This window comes from Octopus sinensis, linkage group LG2 (assembly GCF_006345805.1).
Source record: "Octopus sinensis linkage group LG2, ASM634580v1, whole genome shotgun sequence".
Lineage (NCBI taxonomy): Eukaryota > Metazoa > Mollusca > Cephalopoda > Octopoda > Octopodidae > Octopus > Octopus sinensis.
Window position 1 is genome coordinate 9312678 of NC_042998.1, and position 18154 is coordinate 9330831.

General features: G+C 36.6%; 1 protein-coding gene across 2 annotated transcripts in view; it reads left to right on the plus strand.

Annotated features, from left to right (window-relative positions):
* LOC115231965 (ras GTPase-activating-like protein IQGAP1) overlaps window positions 1-18154 on the plus strand; it is a 217587-nt gene that overhangs the window by 23078 nt on the left and 176355 nt on the right. The window lies entirely within an intron of this gene.

An 18154-nucleotide genomic window follows, 5' to 3' on the forward strand; every position in this document is an offset into this window, starting at 1 on the left:
ATAATCAGTTTTATTATATATAATCATGAAATGCTAAAACTGAGCTTTCAGTAGTTCACATGTTGAAGGGATTTGTATGTGAGTGTGATTCTTACTATTAAGTCAAGGTCAGCTTAATCACATGCACCGGTGGTTCTCAACTACAGTCCATATAAGATTTTATTAAAATTTATCTGCAATAAAACTTTACTTCTACTATATAGAAAATACTTTAACAATTTTTTAAATACAATTCCTAATATTTAATTATAAAAATATAATGGGTTTTTTTAAAACATCAGATGGCTAGGAGGGTCCATACGAGTAAAAGAGGAATCAAAGGGGTCCATAGGTATCAAAATGGTTGAGAAACACTGATATAGACCAATAATCAAAAGTTCCAACTTTGATCATCCTACCTTTTCTGTTTTTTTTTTTCAAAACTATATTATCCAAACTCTTTACTCTTTTACTTGTTTCAGTCATTTGACTGCGGCCATGCTGGAGCACCGCCTTTAGTCAAGCAAATCGACCCCGGGACTTATTCTTTGTAAGCCCAGTACTTATTCTATCGGTCTCTTTTGCCGAACCGCTAAGTGATGTGGACGTAAACACACCAGCATCGGTTGTCAAGCAATGCTAGGGGGACAAACACACACAATCACACACACACATATATATATACATATATACGACAGGCTTCTTTCAGTTTCCATCTACCAAATCCACTCACAAGGCATTGGTCGGCCTGGGGCTATAGCAGAAGACACTTGCCCAAGATGCCACGCAGTGGGACTGAACCCAGAACCATGTGGTTGGTTAGCAAGCTTCTTACCACACAGCCACTCCTGTGTCTTTTATAGAAGATTCTTTGTTAGCTCAAATGATTTTACAGTTAGCTATGGTTGGAGAGGAGTTTTTTTTTTTTTTTAGGTCTGCTTAGTTAATATGGGCATCTCAAGAACTGTATCAATGCAGGACCTCAATTTTTGGAATGGCAAATATATCTTTAAGTAGCCACGACCAAGATGCATTCCACCTGCTGTGGCAGGAATCTTTGTCCCTCATTAGCTTCCATAGGTCCTCAATTTCTGTATGTTTACCAATAGCATCAATGTAGTTGAGTAGCCTTGAGAATGTAGAAGTCTACAGAATATAACAGCTTTGAACAACAATAGTAGATATGAGTGGAATGTGTCCATAAATATCTTTGGTCTTGTAAGCAGAAGGCATTTATAATCAAAGTAAAATGTGGCAAAAAAAAAAAAATTTTTTCTGGGAATGTTGACTTGATTTTTGTTTCTTTTTTCTTTTTTGCATACAAAACAAAATTTACTACTGAATTCACGTCCATCTCCATCACCATTTGGCAAGTCTATAAACGTCCTAGTCACTCCAGATACACTAACCTGACCAGTCCTGATGGTGTTAGATTCCTTTTATCACCCTCAGCAATGTTTCTCCCATCAACTTTCTCTCTGTCCCCAATGCAGCCTCTTCTCTTTAACAATTGTAAACCCCACCCCACCGCTGCCGCCCATGTCCATTTCAACCTCAACCATTTTTCTCTTATTCTCTCATACACACACTCACTCTCCCTCCCTCCATCTCTCTCTCTCTCTCTCCTCTCAATGGCATTTTATCTTTTTAATTTTTTTATAGTTTTGCTTTTATGCTCATACTTTTTGTTCTTGCTTTTCTTTTTTTATGCATTTTTTTTTTGCTTTTAATGTCTTGAACACTTTCAACTTTATTGATTTAATATTCCTAAGAGACACCACACTATCTAAATGTTTTTTATTAGGTTTCAGTTTGCACTGAATAAATCTTCATTTATGTTAAATACAGACCTTTGGTGTCTCTGGGGGGGGGGTAGTCAAGAGGAACAGTTTTTAACCCTCTCTTTCCCTTCTCAGATTATGTTTAATATTATTTTCTCATGGACATATTCTTTGCTCTTGTTTAATCTGCCAAGTTTTTTTTTTGTTTTTATATTTAAAAATCTAGCTATTAGATAATAAGCTATTAGAAAATGAGATGTGGAGAGAATGTGTTGATGTATATTATTTATCTTGATAAAGAAATTATTCACCTTTGCTACTTCAAGTAGTTGAATATCATGTGAAGTTTCACATGAGCTATTTGTTGTATATCAGAATCAGGAATAGAATTTTAAGCTGTTTAAGCCACTAGAATAATGACAAATTTCAGACTAGGTATTCAATGGAATAGCAAAGATTAATCAGATAAAGCATTGCTACAAACATTTTCAGTAGTTTTTAGCTAGAATCTAGAGTATGTTGCAATTGTTTTGAGTGTGTGGGATGTGGATGTTCTGTGTATTTCATATTTGTGTATTATGATTTGTGTGTGTATCATGTATATGTTGTAATTTATCTGTGGTGGCAATTTGCATGTTGTGCTTATGTTTTGTTGTATTGAGTGTGTTGGCAGAAACGTTAGCACGCCGGGCGAAATGCTTAGCGGTATTTCGTCTGCCGTTACGTTGTGAGTTCAAATTCCGCCAAGGTCGACTTTGCCTTTCATCCTTTCGGGGTCGATAAATTAAGTACCAGTTACACACTGGGGTCGATATAATCGACTTAATACCTATGTTTGTCCTTGTTTGTCCCCTTTGTGTTTAGCCCCATGTGGGTAATAAAGAAATAGATATGTGTTGTTGTGTCAAGGGTGTTGGTGTTGTCAAAAGTGTTGGTGTCAAGGGTGTTGTTGTGTCGTTGTGTGCTGTTGTGTGTGGCGTTGAGTGCTGCTGAGTGTATTGTGTGCATGTATTGGGAGTTGTGGTTGTGTGCATGTATTGCATTATATGCGGGGTTTCTGTGGCGTTGTGTGTATATTTGTGTTGGTCTATGCTTATGGTTGTGTGTGTAGCAGTTGTTGCGTCTGTGTGGGAAATCTAGCAAAATATCGATTCTTCCTGAATAGTTTACAAACTTTGTTATTAATTTAATTTTATTCATCACATTAAATTCTGTCTTTGGTCAATAGTCAACAAGCGTTGGTAACATCCATAGACTTTATACAATGACTGTTAAAGAATCTAATTAAAGCAGGTCTTCTTAATAAGTTTTGTGTTGGTATTAAAAGCCTGACTCCATTTGTATACATTCTAATACTGAAATTTTGTGTTTGACTGAAATTACAAATTACTTAGAATTTTGTTTTGTGACAGTTATTGAAGAAAATCTTTTATTTTTCTTAGTGATTCCTTCTATTTCTTACTGAATTGAATTTAGCAGATTTGTTCTCCAGATCAGTTTAGCTAATTGTTAAGTCTAACTAGTTTTTAAAAACACGTTTATCTGTTCTCAACTATTCCAATTAATGTTTTGAATATAACATTCATTAGTATATCCTACGTTTCTGTTAATCATTTCAATTCTCTGAAGCAAAAGAAATTAGTTTGTTATCGTCATTGCAGCAGTGATAAGATGGCCATGTGAGGGAACTGATCAATCTATTCTCTAGTTCAAATTCACTGCAGGTATTCTAAGCAAATGCTACACATCTCAGTTGGCTTACTTTTCAGGAATAGGTACCAACATGTTATGTAGTATTACATAACCCTTTAACTTTTAAACCCACCATGTCTAACCGAAATATGATATATATTAAAATTGTGCATAAAAGTAAAAGTTAAAACCCCAAATAGCTCATAAGGAATGGTGCCCAACTCTGATTTTATGTTCAAACTGACTGGATCTAACCTCTTATACTGAACCTACAATGTCATACTAACAATGAATAATCACATTGAAATTTCAGCTATGAGATAATGCATGATTATTTCAAAACAATGGGAATAAGCAAGCAATACAGTTGACAGAGTAATCTGAATCCCAAAGTGTTAAGTTGGTGTTCTATTGGCTTTTTGGTACTATGAAATCGGAGTTGGGCACCATTCCATATGAGCTATTTGGGGTTTTAACTTTTACTTTTATGCACAATTTTAATGCCAGCCTCGTCTGGCACCTGTGTCGGTGGCACATAAAAAGCACCCACTACACCCAAGGAGTGGTTGGCGTTAGGAAGGGCATCCAGCTGTAGAAACACTGCCAGATCTGACTGGCCTGGTGCAGCCTTCAGGCTTCCCAGACCCAAGTTGAACCGTCCAACCCATGCCAACATGGAAAGCGGATGTTAAACGATGATGTTCATCATTCATGTATAAAAAGTGGAGAAAACTTAGGGTTGTGAGGTTTTTTTTTTTTTTTTTTTAGCCCTGTCTCATCTAGAAATCATGAAATTCTCTTGTACTGGTGCCATGAGAAATTACACCCAGTACCCCAGTAAAATGGTTTGCAATAGAAAGGGCATTGAGCTCTAAGAAGAAAAAAAATCAAATGAAAGTGATATGTTTGAGCACCACTTGCCATAGCTGTAACACTGTGACAAACCAATCTAATGTATACTAGCATGTAAAGTGGATATGAAATGATATATAATCTCATCCTATTCAACCCTCTGTACCACTTATATCTTCTCTCTGTAACTTGAGGGTGTGCACTAACACATCTCTCTCTCCTTCTCCAACTGGATAGCCATATATCTTCAGTACTACAAGACATGTCTTCTAATCCCACATCACCTACCACAAAGCTACCTCCTTCGATACTACTCTCCCGTCAATTGGGTGGGGGTCTTATCTTGCAAGTTATTTAGTGACCTTGCTAGCGCTATGTAAAAAGCACCTAGTACACTGTAAAGTGGTTGGCATTAGGAAAGACATCCAGCCATAGAAACCATGCCAACTGACTGTAGAAATTGACACAGTCCTAGCTCACCAGCTCCTGTCAGAACTATCCAACCCATTCCAGCATGAAAAGCAGATGCTAAATGATGATGATGATGATGATGATGATGATACATCTTCTTCCTGATGCTGAGTGTAGCATTACTAGTTTAATCCAAATTTCCCTTTCTTTTGGAAATACTTGAATTTTTATATATATATAAATGTTAATGTCTCTTTATAGACAACTCTAAAAGAATGCTGGTTTTAAGAGATGAAAATAAATTTCAGTTGTGCTAAAGAATTTACAGCTCTCTTTAAACTTTGCTATTCAGTATCCATAATAAAGTAGCTAACAATCTTTTCTGCTTTTAAGATTATGGAAACTTGTACAAAGAATTTATTTCATAGGTTAGTTGCACAGAAGTTCAGTCAACAAAGATTACTCTCAAGTGTATTATTACATGAGTTGAAAAAGCAAAGTTGACCTCGAGGGGACATTTAAGCTTACAACAATGAAGTACCAAAGAAAATACAATAATGCATCTACTGTCATTTTTTAAATTTTCTGTATCATCTCCATCTCACTCCTATCTTGGAATATGCTAAGCAATCTTTATTTTTAATATCCAAACCATCTGCGATGGTATTATATATATATATATATATATATATATATTTATTTGAGCTGGCAGAAACGTTAGCACGCTGGGCGAAATGTGTAGCCGTATTCCGTCTGCCGTTACGTTATGAGTTCAAATTCCGCCGAGGTCGACTTTGCCTTTCATCCTTTCGGGGTCGATAAATTAAGTACCAGTTACGCACTGGGGTCGATATCTGTCCTTGTTTGTCCCCTCTGTGTTTAGCCCCTTGTGGGTAATAAAGGAATTAAAAAAAAAAAAAAATATATATATACACACACACACACACATATATATATATATATATATATATATATATATATATACATACATATTCCGTGCCGGTGGCATGTAAAAAGCACCATCCAATCATGGCCGTTGCCAGCCTCGCCTGGCACCTGTGCCGGTGGCACGTAAAAAGCACCCACTACATTCAAGGAGTGATTGGCGTTAGGAAGGGCATCCAGCCGTAGAAACATTGCCAGATCAGACTGGGCCTGGTGCAGCCTTCTGGCTTCCCAGACCCCAGTTGAACCATCCAACCCATACTAGCATGGAAAACGGATGCTAAACGATGATGATGATATATATATACATTTAATTTTTTTTTTTCAAATTAATGCTTGTGTATTAAAAAAATATTGATTTCTGCAGCACAAGAACTATTTGAATGGCCAGTGTAAAGAATTGCTGTGATGCTTGTCTTTCCCATGAGCATTAGCAATATTGTGTGGACAGAATAATTAGATTGTAGAATCAGCTCAGTTGTAGCTTATATCTTACTTGACTGTGTTTGCCAGGCATTTGTTTAATGGGATACGACTTTTATTTTCTTAAGTGTAAGGAGTTTTCTAGAAAAGTACCCGCCAGACAAGGCCCACTCAATTAAGGTATCTTGTCTTGCAGGTAATTAGCGACATCACCAGTGTTGGTGCCATGGAAATTGTACCTGGTACACTGTGGAGTGGTTGGCATCAAGAAGGGTACCAAGCTGTAGAAACCATGCCAAAGCAGACCTTAGAGCCTGGTGTAGCCCTCTGGTTCATTAGTTGATGTCAAACCATCAAACCCATGCCAGCATGTAAAAAATGTGAAACGATAATTCCCTGTTATAGTTTCTTTATGTATGTTTTATCAGTTGCTTGATCTTTGGAAAGACTGTTGGTACTCTGAATCATTTTTTTATAACTTTCTATTACTTAAATATACAGTCAGCACTTCATTATAATTAAGTTATCAAATTTATTTCCCACTAGTACCAATATTTTCATGAACATTTCATATAATTAGTTGCCACAGTACCATCAAGTAAAGGATGTATTTTTGCTGACAAATACAGAAATGTTTAGAGTTGTATCTCTTACTTGCTTGGCCAAAAGACATTAGTTAAACCCCTATTTTTCCTAGTCACTGCATTTAACCCTACTATGGTTATTTCTGCTGTTGCAAGCATTAGAAATAAACCTCCTAGTTTATTCTAATGGAAATTAATACACAATTATTAGTTATATTAGATCTTTTTTTTTAACTCATATTAATTTTTAAAAATAAATTAATTTGAAAAGTTTGTTCTTCAGAAGCTCCTTTAAAATTTCCTTTTCTGTTGTTTAATTATCTCTATATATATAAAGCTGAAGTTGTCTGTGTATGGCAGGTTTGGTAGCCTTCAACTAACACTATCTCCTCCGAGACCCTGTGGTGCAAGTTGACCAAAATTGAGAGTATGATAGAAGAAGGCTTGCTCTTCATTCTGTAGAAGATAAAATTCAAATCAGACCATGTTAACACCAAAAATTATTTACATCAAAAAGGTGCTTTTTTTCTATGAAAATACCTATTTTTTACAATTTTTTGACTGCTGTGTCGCCATTTTTCGGTGTATTTCAACCAGAAAAATCTTCACTTAAAGAGAATAACAAGTTACATAATGCAAAATTTTTACTTTTCAAAAATTCCAATTCTAAACGGTTGAAACAAACCCGAGCAATGCCAGGCAATACTGCTAGTAGGTATAAAAGTTATTTATTCTTGTGTAAAAGCTGCAAATTTCTGTGAGTTGCATTAACAGAATGTTTAGTGACTCATTGAAAAATATTGTGTTGTAGTGCAAACATTAATCTGGATTAAACTAATCCTATTGTTGAATGTTAATTAGATTAGCTTGAACAGCTGATAGTTTCCTTAAATTAACTTTCATATGTTAATATTTTAACTTGACAAATCTCTTCAGGTTAATTGGATATTAACTTGTATACACTTCAAAATTATAGTCTCAACTTGAATTACATACAGTGGCCAGAAGTTGGTTCTGACCTATAGCTTTGTTACTAATATTTGAGAAAAATCAAAATTATAATTTGAAAACAGCCTTTATATTTTCAAGGTTTAGTTAGAATATAATGATGAACTTCCTTCCGGGTGGTCGTTTCTGCTCGCGTGGGTACCAATCGACAACTGCGCGGGTCCACCGATTATCGGTGGGCCAGGTGACGTGTCCAGCCCATCTAAACTTGCTGCGTGTATACTCTGCGATGACATCCCTCATACCGGACTTCTTTCTGATGACCTCGCTACTGATGTGCTTTCTCAATGAGATACCAAGCATTGACCTTTCCATGGCTCTTTGAGCCGTTACCAGTCTCTGCTCTTCTCTCTTTGTTGTAGTCCATGTTTCACTGCCATATAACATTGCAGGTAGAACTGTGCTGTTGATGAGGTTGGCACGGATGGTCTTGTGCAACCTTCCCTTGAGTACATCCTTTATGCCATTAAACGCCTTCCATCCGGCCCTTACTCTCTGTGGTGGAATTACGATTTCAGGAGGACGATTGGGATCATGTGGATGAGAAAAGCACAATCCAGAGAGGAGTGGACAGCGTGCTGTGACCAGCGGCGTCAAATGGACGCCCGAAGGACTGGTCAGTCAAGGTGATCAAGGTGATAATGATGAACTAAAGAATTACACTGTAGTAAAGATAAGAAATTAGGGAAAATCTGATTGAAATGCTTTTTTAGTAAGTCATCTGTCGTATTGATCTGTAGGTTACCAGAAAATTAAGACAATTGCTAGGAATTTTGTGTTTACGAAAGTAGTATAAATTATCAGTGTAATTATCAAAGAGAAAGGATAATAAATATGTAATTATTTCTGGGTTAGCAATATTAAAACTAAGACAATTCAGAAGCAGATTATTTGAGGTTTAAGAAATAGCATTTTTAATAAAGAAAACAATTTATTTCAGTTTTGTAATTTGAGATTTACCAGCAGCTGTTTCAAAAGACAATCAGTATTTGAGGATTAAAATATTAGTAGTACATCTTTTCTTAAGATAAAAAAAATAAAAAATTGTTCATTGATGTCAATTAAACATGAAACAGCAGTTTATGTGATATATAAGAGGTTATGATACTGTCAAATATAAGCATGTTGATTTGCAGTACAGAACATAACACCTGGAAATATTAGTTGATTGTTGTCCATTTGATGTATTATCTAATTTTATCAGTTATGCGACTGAACTTGAAAGTTATCAACTGATATGCTCTTTTACTTGTTTCAGTCATTTGACTGCGGCCATGATGGAGCACCGCCTTTAATCGAGCAACTCGACCATGGGACTTATTCTTTTTGTAAGCCCAGTACTTATTCTATCGGTCTCTTTTGCCGAACCACTAAGTAACGGGGACATAAACACACCAGCATCGGTTGTCAAGCAATGCTAGGGGGACAAACACAAACACACACACGCATATATACATATATACGATGGGCTTCTTTCAGTTTCCGTCTACCAAATCCACTCACAAGGCTTTGGTCGGCCCGAGGCTATAGTAGAAGACACTTGGCCAAGGTGCCACGCAGTGGGACTGAACCCGGAACCATGTGGTTGGTTAGCAAGCTACTTACAACGCAGCCATTCCTGCGCCTATATATATATATGTACATGACAGGCTTCTTTCAGTTTCCATCTACCAAATCCACTCACAAGGCATTGGTCGGCCCGAGGCTATAGCAGAAGACACTTGCCCAAGATGCCACACAGTGGGACTGAACCCGGAACCATGTGGTTGGTTAGCAAGCTACTTACCACACAGCCACTCCTGCGCTGTACAAAGAGTTGTACAAATTTGGACAAAAACACTCAAGTGAATGACATATGCTGAGTAATAAAAAAAAAAGGAAAAAATGTAGTTTTACAGGAAAATACTTACATTTGATGGAGACTAAGAAAGGTTTTAAGTTAATTATTTCAATGACAGCTAAGAACTTTGGGACTCGGAGATGATTGTACGATGACCTGTACAACTTTTACCATTGTGAAAAAGGGAAGATTAAAGCAATGTGATTTGACTTCCTATTACAAAAAACAAACTCATAGTATTTGGGATCGAGATAAATGGCACTTGGTCATTGTAGGGCCACCTGTACCAGAAATAGTTTTCCCATGTTTTAATCTAATATGACTAAAATAAAATTTGTGACTTTTAACTTTAGACATTTTCAACAAAGGCAGAATTGATAAAATATTTAAGATAATGTGCACACACTGTGTGCGTGTGTGTGTGTGTGTCCCCGTCCTAGGTACTAACACTATCAAGTTGGAAAGTTCTGTCATTTTTCAAGATGGGAAAGAAACAAACATTTCTTTGGTCTTAAATGATAATATATTTGATCAAGATATTTCCCCCCACATTATTGACAAGTCCATTTATTCAGATGATTGTTGATGCCTTGAGCACAAGAATCTTCTGCTTTCAAAGCAAAGAAACACTCAATATAATTTTTAACTTCTTCAGAATAAGTTGTTTTCCTGCAAAATAATTTTGCAATGAGCTGAAAAGATAACACTCAAGTGGAGCAAGGTCTGGGGAGTAAGGAAGATGAAGCAAAACTTCCATATTTAGTGCTATAATCTTTTCTTGGGTGACTTGGGTAATATGTAGTCTTGCATTATTGTGAAAGTGCAACACCCTCACGATTGACTAAAAATGGGAGCTTTTTCTGCAAACTTTTGAGCAATGCTTCAAATTAATGACAATACTTCTCTCCATTAACTATTTCATTTTGGTTTAACTTTTCATGATAAACGATAACCCTTCATATCTCACCAAACACAGGACATACCTTTTTTAAAGATGTCCTGCTTTTAGGAAGGAAACTACTTTTCGATTGAGTGTTAACTGTTTCCTGTTTCATTGGCTTTGATTATAAAGAACTCACTTTTCATCACTCGTGAAGATTCTGCCCAGAAAGGTTCAGTAGCAAGTCTACTCTTAAATAATGAGCAGAGAATAACTCTTAGGCTGAGAATCGGTCAGATGATGAGAGACCCACTGACCATATTTAGACATTTTCCTACTACATGATGTTTTATGATCAAAGTATAACTTGAACTCAACTGTTTTGCTAACTCTTATGCAGTTTGATTAGAATTTTCCTCAAGTATGGTTTTCAGAAGCTCAGTATTGACAAAAGTTTCTGTGAGAGAGAAATTTCCTGAGTGAAACTGGCAAATCCATCATTGACATATTCAGCCACTTAAAGCCTCATTTCCATAGACAGAATGAATATTTCTTACCACTTGCTGAAGAGCCCCTTTTGACTCATATCAGCATGTAGTGTCTGATATGAGTCTGATCCAAAATCATTTTTCAGAAGATGAAATCAATACAAATTTAACTGCTATGGTATAAACCAATCTGCAACAGGGGGGGGGGGGGGGGAAATGTTAATGCACATTTTGCTGTAAGTTCTGAAAAAGTACCCTCAGAATGATCATGTCAAAAATAGGAATTTCCAATCTAATATTAATACCAATATGATAGCATTAGAATTTTGTCATTGTTGCAACTTCGTCTATTTTCTTGATATTTTCACTTATTTTTTGGTTTTAGCCATATTTTGTTTATGACTTAAAATGTCCTTGCAATAAATGTGGTTTCAAAGTTTCAGATAAATTGTTTACTGTAGCAGCTAATTTGTGTAATAGCTGCTTTGTTTTGAAAGCCGCATGTTAACGAGAGAAAGCAAGGTGTGATCAAACTAAATCAACTCAGAAACGTATTAATTCTGACAGTAAAACTTGACATCTTGAAATGTAAAATATATTCATTTTTAAGGCTTGATTATTTTAGCAGGTAAATGTTGGTTCTTACAGCTAAGATAAAATCTAACAGCTCCAATGCATAAAATTAACACTACTAGGTGGCTGAGGACTTGTAGAATTCGATTTAGTTTAGTAAAGTTTGCTGGTGGTTAGTGGGATTATATAGGTGTAATCTGATAATTTAAGTCAACACATGAGAAATACAAGATAAAACTAGAGTTTTGAGATGGAAATAATTTTACCGTTTTAAGTAGGATGCATAGAATTCGAATCACCTACATACATTAGGGTATAGAGCTAAATCAGTTTTGTTCTGACCAGAAAAAAACAAAACAAATTGTCATGAGTTTCAAGACTTTATTTTATGAAGAATATAGTTCTCCTCCATACAGATGTTAGTAAAAATTTTTTATGTTGTTTTTTGTTGTATGCAGTGAAGGCAGTAGCTTTAAATTGTTGGGGGGGGGGGAGCATTTTTGGCATTAAGAAATAAAATAGCTTGTTAGTCATGTAGGTATTATAATTTAAACATCCTCCTTTTTAGATTAAAGTAGCTTAACCAAAGATAAACACATATAAGAAGGCTTCTCAAATTATGTTTAATTCCTTAGTAAACATTTTCCCTTACTTTAGAAAGAATGCATTTTGATCTACCTTTGCCTCTGTCAGCAAATATGTCTAACAGGCAGCAGCCATCTTATACTTGTTTTCATTTGATCATACCATATATTCATAATGCTTTTAAACATATATGCTCCTCTGAATTTCATCAGCCTTTTCATAATCACACTCATCCAAACAAAAAGCATTTTGGTGTATATTGTTTCCATTAAGAATACTTGTTTTAAAACGATGTATTGTTATATCATCATCTTAGAAATTCCATCTCTGTAAAGTACTGCTCTTTTGCACTTTGCATGTAACATTAAGAAAAAAACCTCTTATTTGCCTCGAGCAAACATTTTAATATTCAATACGTTTTTGTTTCCTTTCATACTAATACTGGTTTTTTTCTTAACATTTTTCTATAGTTACTATGCTTTCTCTCTCTCTCGAAGAATCGCTAACTGAATACTTTGCCATTTTCTTTCTATGGCCTGTCTCACCGTTTGATATTTGATTTTGTTTCTGTATTTTATATTATACTAGTTGAATTTCAATTGAACATTTAATCAAGACCCATTTAAGCTAAGCTTATTTTTTGTATTTAAGTAATTTTGAAGGTTTTTTTTAAAGTAAACATGAAATAATTGTTGGAGTACAGTTCTATAGATGAGGAATTATGTACATTATTTACATTTGACAGATATTTGTCCTCATTTTTGTTGTTAACACACGTTTCAGCTGGTATACCCCCCAGCCTTCATCAGGTGTCTTGGGGAAATTTCAGACCTGGGTTCTCACCCCTAAGGTATTTTTCAATATTATTATTCAGGTCACTGCCTGGAATCGAACTCGGAATCTTGGGGTTAGTAGCCCGCACTCTTAACCAGTTATATGCCTGTGGGCAATTATGGAGTGAATTTTTAGGGCTTATAAATCTAATATTTTCCTATCCTTCCTTAACACCGGTTCCCATATCTGCACTCAGTCTGCTTAGGAGGTTGTGTCCTAACATATGTGCTGCTTCTGTTAGTTTTTGTATTTTCCAGTGGTGTTCTCTATTATTTTGACATTTTCCCACAAAGGGAGGTAGTCTCCATTTTTCCATACATGATCATCTATACCCAATTTATCAATATATCCTTGTGTCACAGCTTTGCAATGTTGGTCTACCCTTATTTTGAGGGGGCAGCATGTTTCACCTTTGTATAACCTGCCACAGCTGCATGGGATGGAGTACACGCAGTCTTTGGTCATATTCTCTTCTATCGGTGGTTTTACTCAAAGGAGATATTTGCGAAGTGTTGTATTACTCTTGAATACTGTCCTGATGTCCTATGGACTGCATATCTTCTTTATCTTTTCGGAGAGGCTTTTCACATAGGGTAAGCAGACTGTGGACAGTTTATTGATTTCATCTCTCTTTCTTCATAATTGGAGTAAATATTGTGTGTTTGAGGTCATTGTTACTTAGCTTGGTCATTTCTTCATGGTGGGTATCACGATCACTACTTATATTCTTTACTCAATGTTTTAGGCACTGAGCACTCCCTCTCTTAACACTGTATGGGTGGTGGGACTTGAAGTTGAGGAATTGTCCGATGAAGGTTGGCTTGCAGTATACGGATGTCCTGAATCCATACTTGGTGTGTGTTATTAATACATCCAGGAATGCTAGCTGATTGTCTTTTTCCTTTTCCATTGTGAATTGTATGGATGGCTTTATTGAGTTCACATTATCTAACAGCACTTGGATATCTCCCTGGTGGGGCCAGGGTATAAAGGTGTCATCAACATATCTCAGCCATAGGGTTGTAAATGTTGGTGTGTTTAAGCTTTGAGATTTTGACGTGCTAAATGGGAGCATGCAGGGTTCAAACCTTTGTGTCCAGCTTGAGAAAGAAGATAAAATTTCTAATTTTTACTTGTCATTATCATTGCTATTGTTAGCTTGATTAACAGTTTTAATTTACAATTTGGAATTCATAATATATTCTATGTGTATGCTTAGAGGAAAGGAGATTTAAAATTTGAGTCCTTTTTCTCACAAGAACATGAATAACATAGCTAATTTTCTCTTAGAAACTGTTTCCTCAACTGATAATTAAAACAAAAAAAATTACAGCAATCACTGACAAATGAGTTTGACTTTGTATCATGTACCATTCTTTCAACAATTGTTTTACATGTGATTACACATCTTTTACATGTGTAATTGCAAGTAGATATACCTTCTTGTCCTTCCTACCCATGACTTGAATAGAACATACTGGATGGGACAGTGCCATCTCATCACTCAGCTAATAATCATTTCAATTGTGTGATGACCTTTAACTTAGAACTGCTTTGCTTCTTGTGCGAGAGAATCTGGCATCAGTTTGTTATCAACAAATGCAGCAGTCGCCAGTTTGAATTTGAATCTATCTTTGTTCTGGCTCTTTACATTCCAAGTTGAAATCCCCTCGGGATCAACTTTACCTTTCACCTCTCCAAGGTTGATACGATAAAGTATCACTGAAAATTGCTGGCCATCTGCCTAAATCAAAAAAAGATTATTATTTTAATGGCATTTTTTTTCTAATAATACACTCAAAGAAAACATGTATCTGTATCTATAACCTTTTATTGGCCTCACAGCGACTGCCAATATTGATAAACACTTTAAGCAAACCATTAAGAGAATATTTTTATGATAACACAATGTAAATATTTTGTCAGTATTAAACATCTTACTACTTTACTTGACCCAAAACTTAGTAAAAAAATAATAAAAATAAGTTGAGAGCTATTGTCTTCATGTCTTTGTGCTTGGTGTTTAATATAAAATATGAAACTGATTTCATTTAACCAGATCAATGATCTGCTGGTTCGTTGTTTTTTCCTGTTTTGAAGGTGAATATTTTTGACCGAGATTAAATTTACATTTTTGTTAGAAACATTTCAATAAAAACCAAATTTATGTTTTCAGAGTTTATTTTAGTAAATTAAATTGCACGATATTGGTGACTGTTTTTCTCCATTATGTTTTCCTTTGGGTATGAACAGCTATATATTTCCTTGGACCAGGTTTTCAGTTGTCACTTTTCCTCAGTATGGAAGCCAGTTACAGAATGCATGAAAGTATCAACCTTGGCTGAAGGCTATTTCATTTCAAATAAAGTTTTATAGCCATTTTGTTTCCTTAACTAGAAGATATAAGTTTCTGCTCAGAATACAGTAAACAAGAGATAATGACATTTAAAGTGTTTCTGTTTCCAAGGAGATAGTTTAAACAGCTTCTTTGTTCACAATCTAGTACAAATATTTCACTTTTAGATGGAATAGTGTAGAATATTTTTCACCAGTTTCACTGTTACTATTTGTACCTTAATTATTTTTCCTGAAGATTTCCTTGTTTTTCCTGATACTAAATAGTTTTACTTCTATCATTCTAAACTTTTTATAATATAGAGAATATGTGGCAAAGGTTCTAGATTATTGTATGACTAATCATGTGTTTAAACCTCGCTGTAATTACTAATCTTAAATTTTCTTAACTTGGTACCTTCTTTGACAAATCTTTGTTGAATGGCTAGTAATAAGATGGCTGGAAACAGTTTTCTTTTTTGATAAATAACCCAATCCAAAGTTGAGAGAGATTCAAACTGCTAAATATGTCTTCTGATCAACCAGCCAGGAAGTGCTTGTCAGTTGGCCTGTATCTGTCCGGATCACCCCCATGTGTGTTTTTTGCAGGGTCTGAGTGTTGTGGTGTGTGTGTTAGGGAGGTGGGGGGTCAGGTGTGTGTCTGGGTGTTTGGTGTGGGTGTGTTTGAGTGTCTGTCTGAAGTGTGCATGCTTAGTATCTGTCTCTCTTCTCTCTCTCTCTCTCTGTCTCTATCTTCTCTCTCTGTCTCTCTCTTCTCTCTCTGTCTCTCTTCTCTCTCTCCCTTCTCTCTCTGTCTCTCCTCTGTCTGTCTCCCCTCTCTCTCTCCCTGTCTGCCTATCCCTCTCCCTGTCTGCCTATCCCTCTCTCTCTTTCTGTCTGTCTCTCTCTTTCTGTCTGTCACTGTCTGTCTGTCTGTCACTGTCTGTCTGCCTGTCACTGTCTGTCTGCCTGTCACTGTCTGTCTGCCTGTCACTGTCTGTCTGCCTGTCACTGTCTGTCTGCCTGTCACTGTCTGTCTGCCTGTCACTGTCTGTCTGCCTGTCACTGTCTGTCTGCCTGTCACTGTCTGTCTGCCTGCCTGTCACTGTCTGTCTGCCTGCCTGTCACTGTCTGTCTGCCTGCCTGTCTCTCTCTGTCTGTCTGTCTGTCTGTCTGTCTGTCTGTCTCTGTCTGTCTCTGTCTGTCTGTCTGTCTCTGTCTGTCTGTCTGTCTGTCTGTCTGTCTGTCTGTCTCTGCCTGCCTGTCTCTGTCTGCCTGCCTGTCTCTGTCTGCCTGCTGTCTCTGTCTGCTGCCTGTCTCTGTCTGCCTGCCTGTCTCTGTCTGCCTGCCTGTCTCTGTCTGCCTGCCTGTCTCTGTCTGCCTGCCTGTCTCTGTCTGTCTGCCTGTCTCTGTCTGTCTGCCTGTCTCTGTCTGTCTGCCTGTCTCTGTCTGTCTGCCTGTCTGCCTGTCTCTGTCTGTCTGCCTGTCTCTGTCTGTCTGCCTGTCTCTGTCTGTCTGCCTGTCTCTGTCTGTCTGTCTGTCTCTGTCTGTCTGTCTGTCTCTGTCTGTCTGTCTCTGTCTGTCTCTGTCTGTCTCTCTGTCTGTCTGTCTGTCTGTCTCTGTCTGTCTGTCTGTCTCTGTCTGTCTGTCTCTGTCTGTCTGTCTCTGATTGTCTGTCTGTGTCTGTCTGTCTGTCTGTCTCTGATTGTCTGCCTGTCTGTCTGTCTGTCTGTGTCTGTCTGTCTCTGTCGGTCTGTCTCTGTCGGTCTGTCTCTGTCGGTCTGTCTCTGTCGGTCTGTCTCTGTCGGTCTGTCTCTGTCGGTCTGTCTCTGTCGGTCTGTCTCTGTCGGTCTGTCTCTGTCGGTCTGTCTCTGTCGGTCTGTCTCTGTCGGTCTGTCTCTGTCGGTCTGTCTCTGTCTGTCTGTCTGCCTGCCTCTGATTGTCTGTCTCTGCCTGTCTGTCTGTCTCTCTCTCTCTCTCTCTGTCTGTCTGCACGCATGCCTGCCGCCTCTCTGCACTCGTGTCTGTCTCTCTGCCTGCCAGCATCAGTCTCTTTGTACATTGAGCTTCAACTTTGAATAAGTGTTTTAACTTTTGAACTTTTATGATAAATATTTTTAAATCTATTTATTTGCATTATTTATTTATTTTGTGTGAGTTCATCTAGAATTTATTCAAAAATATTACTGTAACATTTTGAGATATATGATGGCATACAGTTTTTCAGTTTTGTATATTCATTACTATTTCTTTTGTTTTCAATGAATTTTAGTTTCGGAATCTAGGTTAATCCGAAATATTGCTAGAGCTAATATGATGTTAGAACAGCTTTTAAACATTTCTTCAGGTGATTAACTTTTAGAGTTAATGAATCTAAGACAAATGGAAGATCTTAGTTGAAGATAAAGTTTGAAGTAAATGTTTTTTTATTCATTAAAATTGAGTTTTGAGGAAATTTGGTGATTTTTCAGTTCTTCATTTTCACATTAAGAACATAACTCATAATCAGAGGTGTGTGTGCACGTGTGTGTACAGATATGGCTTGCTTCCCAACCACATGATTTCAGGTTCTTCTACTATAGTCCCAGACTAACCAAAGCATGGAATTTATTTAGTAGACAGAAACCTGCTGTAAATGTGTGTGTTTGTATTAATGTCTTGACAACCTACTGGTTTGGTGAGATGTTTAGAAATTAATAGGGATGTCTCCCCTTTTTCGCAAAATGAGAGCTTTATTTCAACACTGTGCAGTGAAATAATTTCCAACAGTTATTGGAAATTGCATTTTGAATGATGTATCAAATTTATGTATTAAAAGGATTAGCTTTTATTTTTTATTATTCAATGGAAGGCAGCAAACTGGCGGAATCATTAGCATTCTGGACAAAATGTTTATTGGCATTTCTTCTGGTTTTATTATGTTCTGAATTCAAATTTTGTCAAGG